Source organism: Hyla sarda, chromosome 11 (genome assembly GCF_029499605.1).
Source record: "Hyla sarda isolate aHylSar1 chromosome 11, aHylSar1.hap1, whole genome shotgun sequence".
NCBI classification, from domain to species: domain Eukaryota; kingdom Metazoa; phylum Chordata; class Amphibia; order Anura; family Hylidae; genus Hyla; species Hyla sarda.
In genome coordinates, this window is record NC_079199.1 from 21,547,007 (window position 1) to 21,559,297 (window position 12,291).

General features: G+C 45.5%; 1 long non-coding RNA gene across 1 annotated transcript in view; it reads left to right on the forward strand.

The window, feature by feature from the left end:
- The window catches only part of LOC130295274 (uncharacterized), a 117,514-nt gene extending 109,660 nt beyond the window's left edge, over positions 1–7,854 (forward strand). The window contains exon 4 of the long non-coding RNA XR_008848758.1: positions 5,180–7,854. This is a non-coding gene — a long non-coding RNA (uncharacterized LOC130295274). The remainder of the gene's footprint in view (positions 1–5,179) is intronic.
- Positions 7,855–12,291: the final 4,437 nt, after the last annotated feature.

A 12,291-nucleotide genomic window follows, 5' to 3' on the forward strand; every position in this document is an offset into this window, starting at 1 on the left:
GCGTAGAGACCCCCGAATTGTCAAAATTCGTCAGCGGGATGACTTCAGGATCTCCACCTTATTGGACCCTCGCTACCGTCCCAGAATGGGGGCCTTTTTTACACCCACTGAGAGGGAGGACAAACTGACCTACTACAGAGAGATCCTACGTAGTCAGTTGGCCGATGCCTATCGGCGACATGGTCCATCCACTAGCAGGTCTGACTCGGGGGGCCTTCTGCGCTCACCTTCCACTGCCATGGCTGCTGGGGAGGGGAGGGGTGGCAGGAGCAGTACCAGCTCAATCAGCAGCAGCCTGAGTCTCCAGTCGCTGATGAGTATCTTTCTTCACCCGTATAGTGAAGCAACTCATCAGCAGCAGGTAGACATGGAGCAGGACCTGAACCAGCAGGTGGTGGCATACCTTGACATGGCCATGCCAACAAACATTGAAGATCCGCTGGACTTCTGGGCAGCCAAACTTGATTTGTGGCTGCAAATAGCCCTGGAAAAGCTGTCCTGCCCCGCCATTAGTGTACCATTAGATCGGGTGTTTAATGCGACTGGGTCATAGTCACCCCAAGGAGAACTCGTCTGTCCATGAAAAATGTGGAGAGACTGACCTTTGTGAAGATGAATCAGGCATGGATCAGCCAGGATTTCCACCCACCAACACCTGATGCATCAAAATAGATTGACCATGGTGCCACACCAACACCTCACATATATGGATAGTACAAAACAGATTTAAGGCGCTGCTCCTCAGTTACAAACATTCCTCTACGTCAGACCAATTTTCCCCCACCTTTGTCACCGAGTACTGGTATTTTCACCCACTGCACCTCTCTGTCACCGGGTCACTTTCAGTACTTCTGATGCTGCTGCCCCCTCCAGGCTGTCTCATTCAGCCACCATATGTTCTCTTTATGCTGCCGCCACCTCCAGGCTTTCAGCCTCTATATGTTATCCTCAATTTGCCGCCACCTCCACGATGTGTTATTCAGACACTATATGGTCCCCTCATACTGCCGCCAAGTCCATGCTGTATCATTCAGCCACTTCATGTTCTCCACATGCTGCTGCCAACTCCAGGCTGTGCCATTCAGTCACTATATGGCCTCCTCATGCTTCCGCCACCTCTAGGCTGTGTCATTCAGCCACTATATGGTCTCCTCTTGCTGCCGCCAACTCCAGGCTGTGCCATTCAGCCATAATTTGTTCTCCTCATGCTGCCGCCAACTCCAGGCTGTGTCATTCAGCCACTATATGGTCTCCTCTTGCTGCCTCAAACTCCAGGCTGTGTCATTCAGCTACTATATGGTCTCTTCATGCTTCCGCCACCTCCAGGCTGTGTCATTCAGACACTATGTGGTCTCTTCTTGCTGCCGCCAACTCCAGGCTGTGTCATTCAGCAACTATATGGTCTCCTCTTGCTGCCACAAACTCCAGGCTGTGTCATTCAGCCACTATATGGTCTCCTCATGCTGCCACCAACTCCAGGCAATGTCATTTAGCCACTATATTGTGTTCTCTTGCTGCTGGGACATTACCTAAACATTTTTATGGTAGCACTAGCTACCATAAATCTACAATTAAAATTTGAAAATTCATCTTTTTATCTTAGGGATTGTGAGGCCCTATGGTCTCCTCATGCTGCTCCCAACTCCAGGCTGTGTCATTCAGCCACTATATGGTCTCCTCTTGTTGTCACCAATTCTAGGTTGTGTCATTCTGTCAGATCATGGTCTCCTCATGCCACTGCCACCTCTATGCTCTGTCATTGTGCCACCATGTGACTCCTTGTTAGATTGTTTTTTGTGGTCATACAGTATTAGTTCAAAGTAAATGCCGGGACATTAAACTTGGGATACTAATATAAAGATTACATTTAAATAAAAAAAAATCTATGTAATCTTTTCAAGACTGAGGCCCTTTGGTCGTCGACGTCATATTACCTGCAAAATTATCACAAGAATCCAATGAAACAGCTTGGAGCGATAACAATGAACCATAACTGATTAAAGAAACATTCGCACTTTCGGAGTCAGGGGGGGGGGGTGGCTTAGAGGCAGGGGCTGGAACAGGTGGTATCTCGGCTTGCGGAAGACCGCCAGCTCAATGCTCACCAGAATGGGTAATCAAAAAATGTAAATAAATGCAAATTAAATTAAATAAAAAGTACATTTAAAATCTGCCACAGCCAGACGCTCTGCGGCAGTGATTCTAATAGCGATGCCTGTAATCTGCATGTCATACTGAATAACAGTATTATTTCACAAGACGAGGCAAAGTGTTCTGCACCACTATTGAGCCGCGAATAAATTCGGACCAAACTGAATGCTTTCTGAAAATTCTGCGAATCGGCCAAATCGAATTAAAATTTTTTTTTATCATCTCTACTAGGTAGATAGATAGGTAGGTAGGTAGATAGATAGATTAGATAGATACATACTGATGTATATTCACATAAAATGTGCAGTCACTGAGCATTATTGTGAATATTGTTTGTATAATTCTTTATATACCATATTTATCGGGGGTAAACCACGCACCGGCCTATAACATGCACCCTCATTTTACCAAGGATATTTGGGTAAAAAAGTTTTTTACCCAAATATCCTTGGTAAAATGATGGTGCGTGTGTGTGCATGCGTATACCCCGATACACTGTTTCTGACCCCGCAGAAGCCCCCAGGAAAGGCAGGGGGAGAGAGGCTGTTGCTGCCGCTTCTCTCCCCCTGCCTTTCCTGGGGTCTAGAGCACTGCTGCCGCCGCTTCACTCCCGCTGGCTATCTGCGCTGCTGCCCGTTCTCTCCCCCTGACTATCGGTTCCGGCGCCCCATTGCCGGCGCCGATAGCCAGGGGGAGAGAAGCGGCGCCGGCAATGGGGCAGCGGCGCTGATAGCCAGGGGGAGAGAAGGGGCAGCGGCACCCATTGCCTCCCTCATCCCCAGTTGTATAATTACCTGTTGCTTCAGGCTTCCGGTGTGCGTCCCCTGCGTCGTTGCTATGCGCTGCGAGACGCAATGACGTCACTCGTCATTGCGCCGCGCTGTGCAGTGCATAGCAATGACGCAGGGGACGCACACCGGAGGCCTGAAGCAGCGCGGACTCGACCCCGTCAACAGGTAATTATACAACCGGGGATGGGGGAGGCAACAGGGCAGTGGTGCCGGCAATGGGTGCCGCTGCCCCTTCTCTCCCCCTGTCTGTCAGCGCCGCTGCCCCATTGCCGCCGCCGCTTCTTTCCCCCTGGCTATCGGCGCCGGCAATGGGGCATAGGCACCGATAGCCAGGGGGAGAGAAGGGCCGGCAGCAGGGCTCTAGGCCCCAGGACAGGCAAGGGCAGAGAAGCCGGCAGCGATGGCAGGTCTCTGCACCTACAAAGCCGCTGCAGTTCAATGATTTAAAGCGCCCGCTTTAAATCATTGAACTGCAGCGGCTTATCGGCGTGTAACATGCAGATAGACTTTAGGCTAAAAATGTTAGCCTAAAAAGTGCGTGTTATACGCCGATAAATACGGTAAATAAGGTAATTTCTTATAGAATAACAATACTCTTATATTATAAATGACACTTTTCCTCCATCGATGCTTCTCTCTGTTCATCCGCCTTTTGGTCCCGGGGAGCCATAATTCACGGCCCCCCATCTTAGTCTATACACCTCTGGCTTGTGGGGGAGTCCGGTCCGTCCAGCTCTGCACGAGGATGAGTCTGCGGAGCCAACCATGATATAGTGCGATTAATTAATCTGCGGCGCTGATCACAACGCACGGAGCCAAAAAACATTAATTTCATAAAACTTGAAGTGTGAAAATGAGTTGTCCAAGATCCAGGATAGAGAATGACTGCAGGAGAAAATGAGGGTACAGTCATCCCCGGGGGTGATGTCCTTTCTGGTTGCCTTCAGTAACATGACATATGTTATTTTAATGCAATAGAATAATACAAGCAGTCAGAGGCATATCTTGGAACCCCTGGGCCCCTATTCAGAATACGCTGGATATCACTGACTTGGTAAGGGGTCTGATATGGTAAGGGGTCTGATAGGTGCCAGTTTCCCCCAATCTATATGGCGTCCTAGAGTTGAAGAGTTTTGCAACTTACTCCTCTGACTCCTTGTTCCAGGCCTGATTGGGATACTGGTAGCACAAAAGACCTATCTATACCCAGTCAAGACCTATCTATACCCAGACAAGTACTAGCTGTACCCAGACAAGACCTATCTAGACCAAGACAAGACCTATCTATACACATAAAAGACCAATCTAGACCCTGACAAGACCTATCTATACCCAGACAAGACCAATCTAGATCCAGACAAGACCTATCTATACCCAGACAAGACCAATCTATACCCAGACAAGACCTATCTCTACGCAGACAAGACCTATCTATAGCAGGACAAGACCTATCTATACTCAGACAAGACCAATCTAGATCTAGACAAGACCTATGTAGACCCAGACAAGACCTATCTATACTCAGACAAGACCAATCTAGATCTAGACAAGACCTATGTAGACCCAGACAAGACCTATGTAGACCCAGACAAGACCTATCTATACTCAGACAAGACCAATCTAGACCCAGACAAGACCTATCTATACCCAGACAAGACCTATCTATACCCAGAAAAGACCAATCTAGACCCGGACAAGACCTATCTATACCCAGACAAGACCAATCTAGACCCAGACAAGACCTATTTATACCCAGACAAGACCAATCTAGACCCAGACAAGACCTATAAACACCCAGACAAGACCTATCTAGATCTAGACAAGGCCTATGTAGACCCAGACAAGACCTATCTAGATCTAAACAAGACCTATGTAGACCCAGACAAGACCTTTGAAGACCCAGACAAGACCTATCTAGACCCAGGCAAGACTTATCTAGACCCAGACAAGACCTTATCTACTTTAGTTCTTCTCCAAAACCACTTTAGAAGCACAAAGCTACAGAAGTGTAGGAGCCGGTCCAGCAGACATAGGAGGTGGTTTTGTTGGCAGACATGGCATAGCTCAAGTCCTGACCAACTGGTACACTTCCAGGAAAGAGAAGTACAAGGGACTGGTTAAACTCTGGGGAAATGTATGTGCCTGCGCCCCTTACGCTACAGTTGTCTTTTTCCAATATGTTGTTACCTCCCATTGATGTGTTCCTCACTTTGTTATTCCCTTGTGTTTTGTTTTAGGTTGACTATGCCAGAATAGGCATAGTTTTTTGAATGGGAACTTGTAGGAAGAAGAGTCCAGCGTCAGTGACAGCCCATGTAGAGCGTAACATTGTTCAGAGGGCAAGGTGTTGGCACTCAGCATTGTGCTGGAAGTGAGAAGGTAGTGAGCCTCAAGATACCTGAGAAGTGGACTGGAGGGGTATAAAGGACAATTTCAACAGAATTACTCATCCTGTGCACCATAGTAAAATGTTTAGGGGGGAATTAACATTTCATCTTGCAAATCTGCCAGCAGGAGAATTTCAAAATCGCCTCCTGCCATATCCATCCTGTAATGGTGCAGTACCCTATTGACTTCAGCTAGTGTCTTTGGTTGGCTCATTTTTCGGACTGTTTGAATCGGACTGAAAACTGCATCTGACCACAGTATTCAGTCTGGTTCAAAATCCGGATATGGTCAGGAAAATTAACAGACTGCAGATACTAGATGAATTCAGTTGGCTCATTGAAATCAATAGGGTTTGGAGCTGACTACTGGGATGTGGAATGAGGCAGTTTTGAAATTCTCCCGCCTTACACGAATGTACCCCAAGACTGGCATTTCATATGCTGGTCTTAAAGGGGTACTCCACTGCTCCATCGTTCAAAACATTTTGTTCCAAACACTGGATGTGGGCTGCGGGGGTTGTAACATCATGGCCATGCCCCCTCAATGCAAGTCTATGAGAGGGGGCGTGGTGTCCGCCAGGCCCCCTCCCATAGCTTGCATTGAGGAGGTGTAGCGTGACGTCACAAGCGGCAAGGCCGTGACGTCTGACTCCCGCAGCATCACGTCACGACCCACCCAGCGTTCAGAACAGAATGTTTCCGAATACTGGGGCAGCAGAGTATCCCTTTCAGTAATCGCTCACCAGTTTACTACTGTACTGGCTTTGTCAAGAGGACGATGACTCTTGATAGATTAAGTGCGTCTGAGGCTGCTGCTAACATAGATATCCAATCCAATTTATGTATGCTAGCATATTTGGATAGTAAATAAGGTCTGTAAGGCAACCACACCCAATTTACGCAAATCCACGTCCCCTTCACACCAAGCCCCACCAACTTGTTGAGCGTGGTGCAGATCTACAAAAAGTTCCAACACTAGTGCAATTCTGAAAGATACATAAGGTGGGTGGCATGTGATAGAGAGGGGCTTCTCAGAGACCCTTAGCAGCATGCTAGGACAATTACTACCCAACTTGGTGTTATCTTCAGTGAAAAATTAGGTCCTGACCTTGGTTTAAGAACTGCTGAGGAAATAATAACCACTTTTGAAGAGGTCATGCCACAAAAAGATGGATGGATAGATGGATAGTTAGATAGATAGATAGATAGATAGACAGACAGAAAGATGATAGATAGATAGATCGATAGACAGACTGACAGACATCCCAATCTCATCCAAGACCAACACTGGATAGATATAAGGTAGGAGGTAGATAAATATACACATAGATATGAGATTGATAGATAGGAGATAGATAGATAGATAGATAGAAATGAGATAGATAAATAGATAGATAGGAGAAGGACAGGAATCCTAATCTCATTTGAAGCCATCACTATATAGATAAAAGGTGGGAGATAAATAAATAGATATGAGATAGATAGATGGATATCAGATAGATTAGATAGATAGATAGATAGATGTAAGGGTCATGGCAGGTGGTGGATCCCCTGGACCTCTGTGGATGATGATGTGAGCTGTGTCAGGGAGCAGAGTCTAAGGGGCCGCTGGTTTTCACCAGAGCCCGCCGCAAAGCGGGATGGTCTTGCTGCGGAAGCAGGCACCCAGGTCGTTACCCCTGGCACGACTCATCCACACAGGTTGCTGGGATGAAGAATAGTACAGAAGGATAAAGACAAGACGTGGTCAGGATAGCTGAAGGTCAGGGCAGGTGGCACAGTAGCAGGGTCAGGTCACAGAACAAGGATCAGGTACACAGATAAACATGAACACTGGAACACAGAATGCTTTCTCTAGGGCACTAAGGCAACAAAGATCCGGCGGGGAGTCATGGGAGGAACTGATACTTATAACAGAAGGTGCAGGTAAATTCACTAATTAAGGGCATACTAACCCTTTAAATGTAAGAGCTCCAGCGCCCTAGGAGGCAGGGGCACGCATGCCGGGACTGAGAACATGGAAGACCAGGGAGGCAAGTGATGGGCTGGAACTTGCATGCGAGCGCGTCCAATACCAGCCTCGCCAGCAGCAAGAACATGAGAGGAGAGTACTCGCGTGTACTCGCGTGTCTGGCCGGAGCGCTGACGTTACAATAGATAGATAGATAGTATAAAGCCTCTCATAACTTGTTCCATTCACCTAAAGCTATTAGATACATACTGAACTGTCCGGGCAGGATGGGGACCCTTCCTCCTCCAGGTATAAGCCCACCACCGATCACAATTAGCATTTTCATCAGGACTCTGCGCTTTGCGACTTCAATCCCGTCTGAGAACTAAACTGTGAAAATTGATGTGGTGCCGGTAATGTTCAATTGTAGAAAACTTTGACAAAGTCTATTTTTATTTAATTTTTTTTATTTTATTTTTTTCCTTCTCCCGTTCTAAATCCCTAATACTAAACAACAATGTCACAATTTAATGTAATATCATGTCCGATGCATATTCATGAAATAAAAATCTTGGCAGTGACACAAGGAGCGGGGATGAAGTGTTTGGCAGACTGCGTCACGTTTCCAGACCAGCGGATTTTTTGATTAAAGTCCCTTATCCGTGATATCATGCATATCCACTCTCTGATTAAAGTGATCTGGGTCTGACACTCACAATGTCAGCGCGCACCGAGACCCTTCACACAAGACATGGCTGGAATATATATTGTCTTGGAATATAAGACAAACAATAAGGGGCGAGCCGGGCTGCCCGATCACGTCTCTTCGACCCCTCTGCTACATTCTTACCAGCGTGTATATACACGCGGGATCGGGGAGGGGGCCCGGTGTATATATAGTGGGTATTTAGAGGTAGCTGGGTTGTATAATGACACCAAGAATCCTTTTTCATTTCAGAATTATCCCCTGGATTTCTGTTTTATTGCATTTTTCCCTGCAAAGCGTTAATACTCGGCGGCATCTTAATCATTGACTCTTTGGGGAGTTTTCCCCTGAACAATTAAAGTGCATCTCCTTCCGTGTGGCTGGAGCGGAGGCTGCGGAGTGGAGGCCGCTGAGAAATTAATCTTAGTGGCCCAGATATAGAGCTGTCAGGTGGAACCCATGCAGTTTATACAAAAAGGCTGTAAATGGATATACACTAATGAAGGGAGAGACGGCTGATCCTACTACAGGCGCTCAGGAGGTGCATAACCCAGGAGCCTTCACACTATTAATGGGTTAACAAAAAAAAAATCAGGTTTAAATTTAAGCTGGTGATTAGGTTTATATTGTCCTGGCAAAGCTGGGTGATGACCAATTCAGCTGCCAAACTAATTCAGCATCATTCTGTGGGCTGGCATAGAATGTATATAGCGGGGCAAAATTTCCATGGAAAATCTAGAAAAGCTGCAGATGTGGTCAAGAGTTCCAAGATCCTGCAACAAAACAAGGAAGAAATATAACCTAAGTTGGCACAAGATGTTTTGAGGATCTCAGATGTTTTGAGGATCTGACATGCCCAGGTTAGTTACTGGGTTGAGCCAACTGGGGTATCTTCTACTAGTGTTGCAAACGAATATTCGGAATTCGAATTTTATTTGCGAATATCGCATATTCGCGAATTCACGAATATAGCACTATATATTCGAAATGACAAATATTTTTTTTCACAGTACACATCACAGTGATCATCCCTCTCTGCTTCCAGCTTGTGTGGTCTAAAGAAGCCTCTAATACTACTGTGTGAGACCGCCGGGCGAATATTTGCATACGCGAATATTCGCGAATATTGATCCCTCCTTTCTGCTGCTTCTATCAAGTTACACTGGTATACTTGCTATAAAGTGCATACATTTTCACACATGCAAATTTTCACATATGCAAATTTTCACATATGCAGAAAAAACACGAATATTACGAATATGCGAATTTAGCGAATATATGACGAATATTCATCCATATATTTGCGAAATATCGCGAATTCGAATATGGCCTATGCCACTTAACACTATCTTCTACTAGCTTTGACTGCCAAGATGAAGGGGCCGAAAGTCCACTTTGCATTTGGCCAGGGTATTTAGATCTAGGCCTAGTTCATTAAACTGAAAGAAAGCCAATGTAAGACTAACCATGCTTCCCAAGGGTCCTGGTAGTGATGTGGTGCAGCACTAAATGGGCACTGTTTATTTGGGTACAATCAGAGCTCAAGTCCTGCAGGAAGGCATGGGGACCGAGTTCCTGCACTTTTTCTACAGCAGGAACACTGTTCCCATTAGCAGGGGTCCTGCAGGATCAGCCCTTGAGTGGAAATCTTGCATTGAGTTCCCACACTTTTTATCCCAGGATTTGAGCCCTGTACAGGATGGCCTCTTTTGGGTACTGTTTGAAGCGTTAAGTGAGTGCTGTATGGTCAATGTAAGCAAAACATGGCATTTTTTTGAACACTCTGTCCAAAGATGTCAATAGGTGACATCAGTCGAAAACCTCACCAGCCTTGACTCCTCCAAATTAGATCAGGAACTTGGAACTGCCAGGGCAAATTTCACAAAAACAGGAATTGTCAATTGTATTTTGGTTTAAAACATCTTAACCCCTTAAGGACTCAGCGTTTTTCCGTTTTTGCATTTTTATTTTTTCCTCATCACCTTCTAAAAATCATAACTTTTTCAATTTTGCACATAAAATTCCATATGATGGCTTATTTTTTGCACCACCAATTCTACTTTGCAGTGACTTTAGTGATTTTATCAACAAATCAGCTGCGAAATGGAAAAAAAAATTAATTGTGCGACAAAATTGAAGAAAAAATTTAATTTTGTAACTTTTGGGGGCTTCCGTTTCTACGCAGTGTATTTTTCGGTAAAAATGACATCTTATCTTTATTCTGTAGGTCCATACGGTAAAAATGATCCCCTACTTATGTAGGTTTGATTTTGTCGTATTTCTGAAAAAAATCATAACTACATGCAGGAAAATATATATGTTTAAAATTGTCATCTTCTGACCCCAATAATTTTTTTATTTTTCCGCGTACCAGCCGGTATCGTTTTTTGCGCCGTGTTCTGAAGTTTTTATCGGTACCATTTTTGTATTGATCGGACTTTTTGATCGCTTTTTTTTTTTTTTTATGATATAAAAAGTTACCAAAAATACACTATTTTGAACTTTTGGAATTTTTATTTTTATTTACACAGTTTTTTTTTATGGGAAAAGGGGGGTGATTCAAGCTTTTATTAGGGAAGGGGTTAAATGACCTTTTTTAACTTTTTTTCACTTTTTTTTGCATTGTTCTAGCTCCCTATAACACTGCACACACTGATCTTTTACCTTGATGCCTGCAAAGCCATGGCTTTGCATGGATCAGCGTAATAGGGGGTTGATTGCTCAAGCCTGTAGCTCAGGCTTGTAGCAATCGAACGCCAATCAAATGCGATGGAGCAAGGTAAGAGGGCCTCCGCTCGCATCCTAGCTGATCGGGACATCGCGATTTTAACGCGATAGTCCCAATCAGCCCGACTGAGCTGCCGGGAAGCTTTTACTTTTGTTTTCGACGCAGGGATCAACTTTGATCACTGCGTCTGAAGGGTTAATACCGCAGCACAACGACCCCGTTTTAAACACCGGGACTCGGCGCAGGGCGTACAGGTACGCCCTGCATCCTTAAGAGGTTAAAAGTGTACTCTGCTGCCCCAGCGTTCAGGAAAATGTTGTTCCGAATGTTTGGAGTGGCCAGCAAGGGGCTATGACTCACGGTCATGCCCCTTGTGAGAACAGCCCCCTTAAAACAAGTTTGTGGGAGGTCCCCCTCCCATAGACTTGCATTGCCCTCCCATAGACTTGCATTGAAGGGGCGTGGTGTGACATCACGAGGGGCGTAGCTGTGAAATCACGACCCCCTCGCCCCCAGCACCCAACGCTCTAAACGAATGCCGGGTGCTGCACAGAGATCGCGGGGGTCCCGGCTGCGGGACCCCCTTGATCAGACAACTTATCTCCTATCCTTTGCATATGGGATAAGATGTCTAGAGGCAGAATATCCCTTTAATAGTTCTGATGCTTGTGTCGAATTTGGGTGAAAACCATATTAATCTATGGATCCAGCCTACATTGTGCCAATGGTTAAGGTTGGCGGTGTTAGGATGTTGTTGGGAGTGTTTTCCTCTACATATTAGGCCCATTTAACATACCAAAGCATGGGCATCCCTCGCCACACTTTTGACCCCTGGGCACAGACTCTGTACCCATTCCTGAAAAAAGTGAAGTGTTTCTTATATGAAGTCCCTATTATTCCTCGCACTTGTTGCCTCATTAATATGTATAATGGTTTCTCCTACCATCGGGGCAGGAATTTTGATGGAATCCCAACATTCACATCTGTAGCGCTCAAGGGCTAATGATGATATCATTACTGCTGTGTCTTCTTCTACAGGTAAGTCAGAAGACGGGATCGATCCACATAAAGGTTCCCAATGTATCAGTTATTTTGGAACCCACATTGTTCTGGACTCCCAAATTTCAGTATTTTAAAAACACATGCATCAGTTTGCCATGTATAAGAACCTCCAAAACTGGTGTAAATACCCCATAGTTCTACAGCAGTGGTCTTAATATGTGGTCCTCCAGATGTTGCAAAACTTCAACTCCCAGCATGCTGGAAGTTGAGGTTTTGCAACATCTGGAGGACCACAGTTTGAGACCACTGTTCTACAGCCTTCTATGGGGCACCATGAAACACTAATGGGGGACCCTATTGACTTTTATGGGAAAGTTTTCTAGACATGCTCTGCAACCTGTGCAGGGAGGGGGAGAGGCTGAGCTCTGACCATCACCTATCTAATCCCATCTTGTCTATATGCTGGGGCCATCCTTTGCTGTAATCCTGTCTGTGATGATAAGGATGAGACCAATGAGATGTTTTCGCTTCAAAACAGGAAATGTCATTGGTATATGATCAGAAAGAAAAGCAGA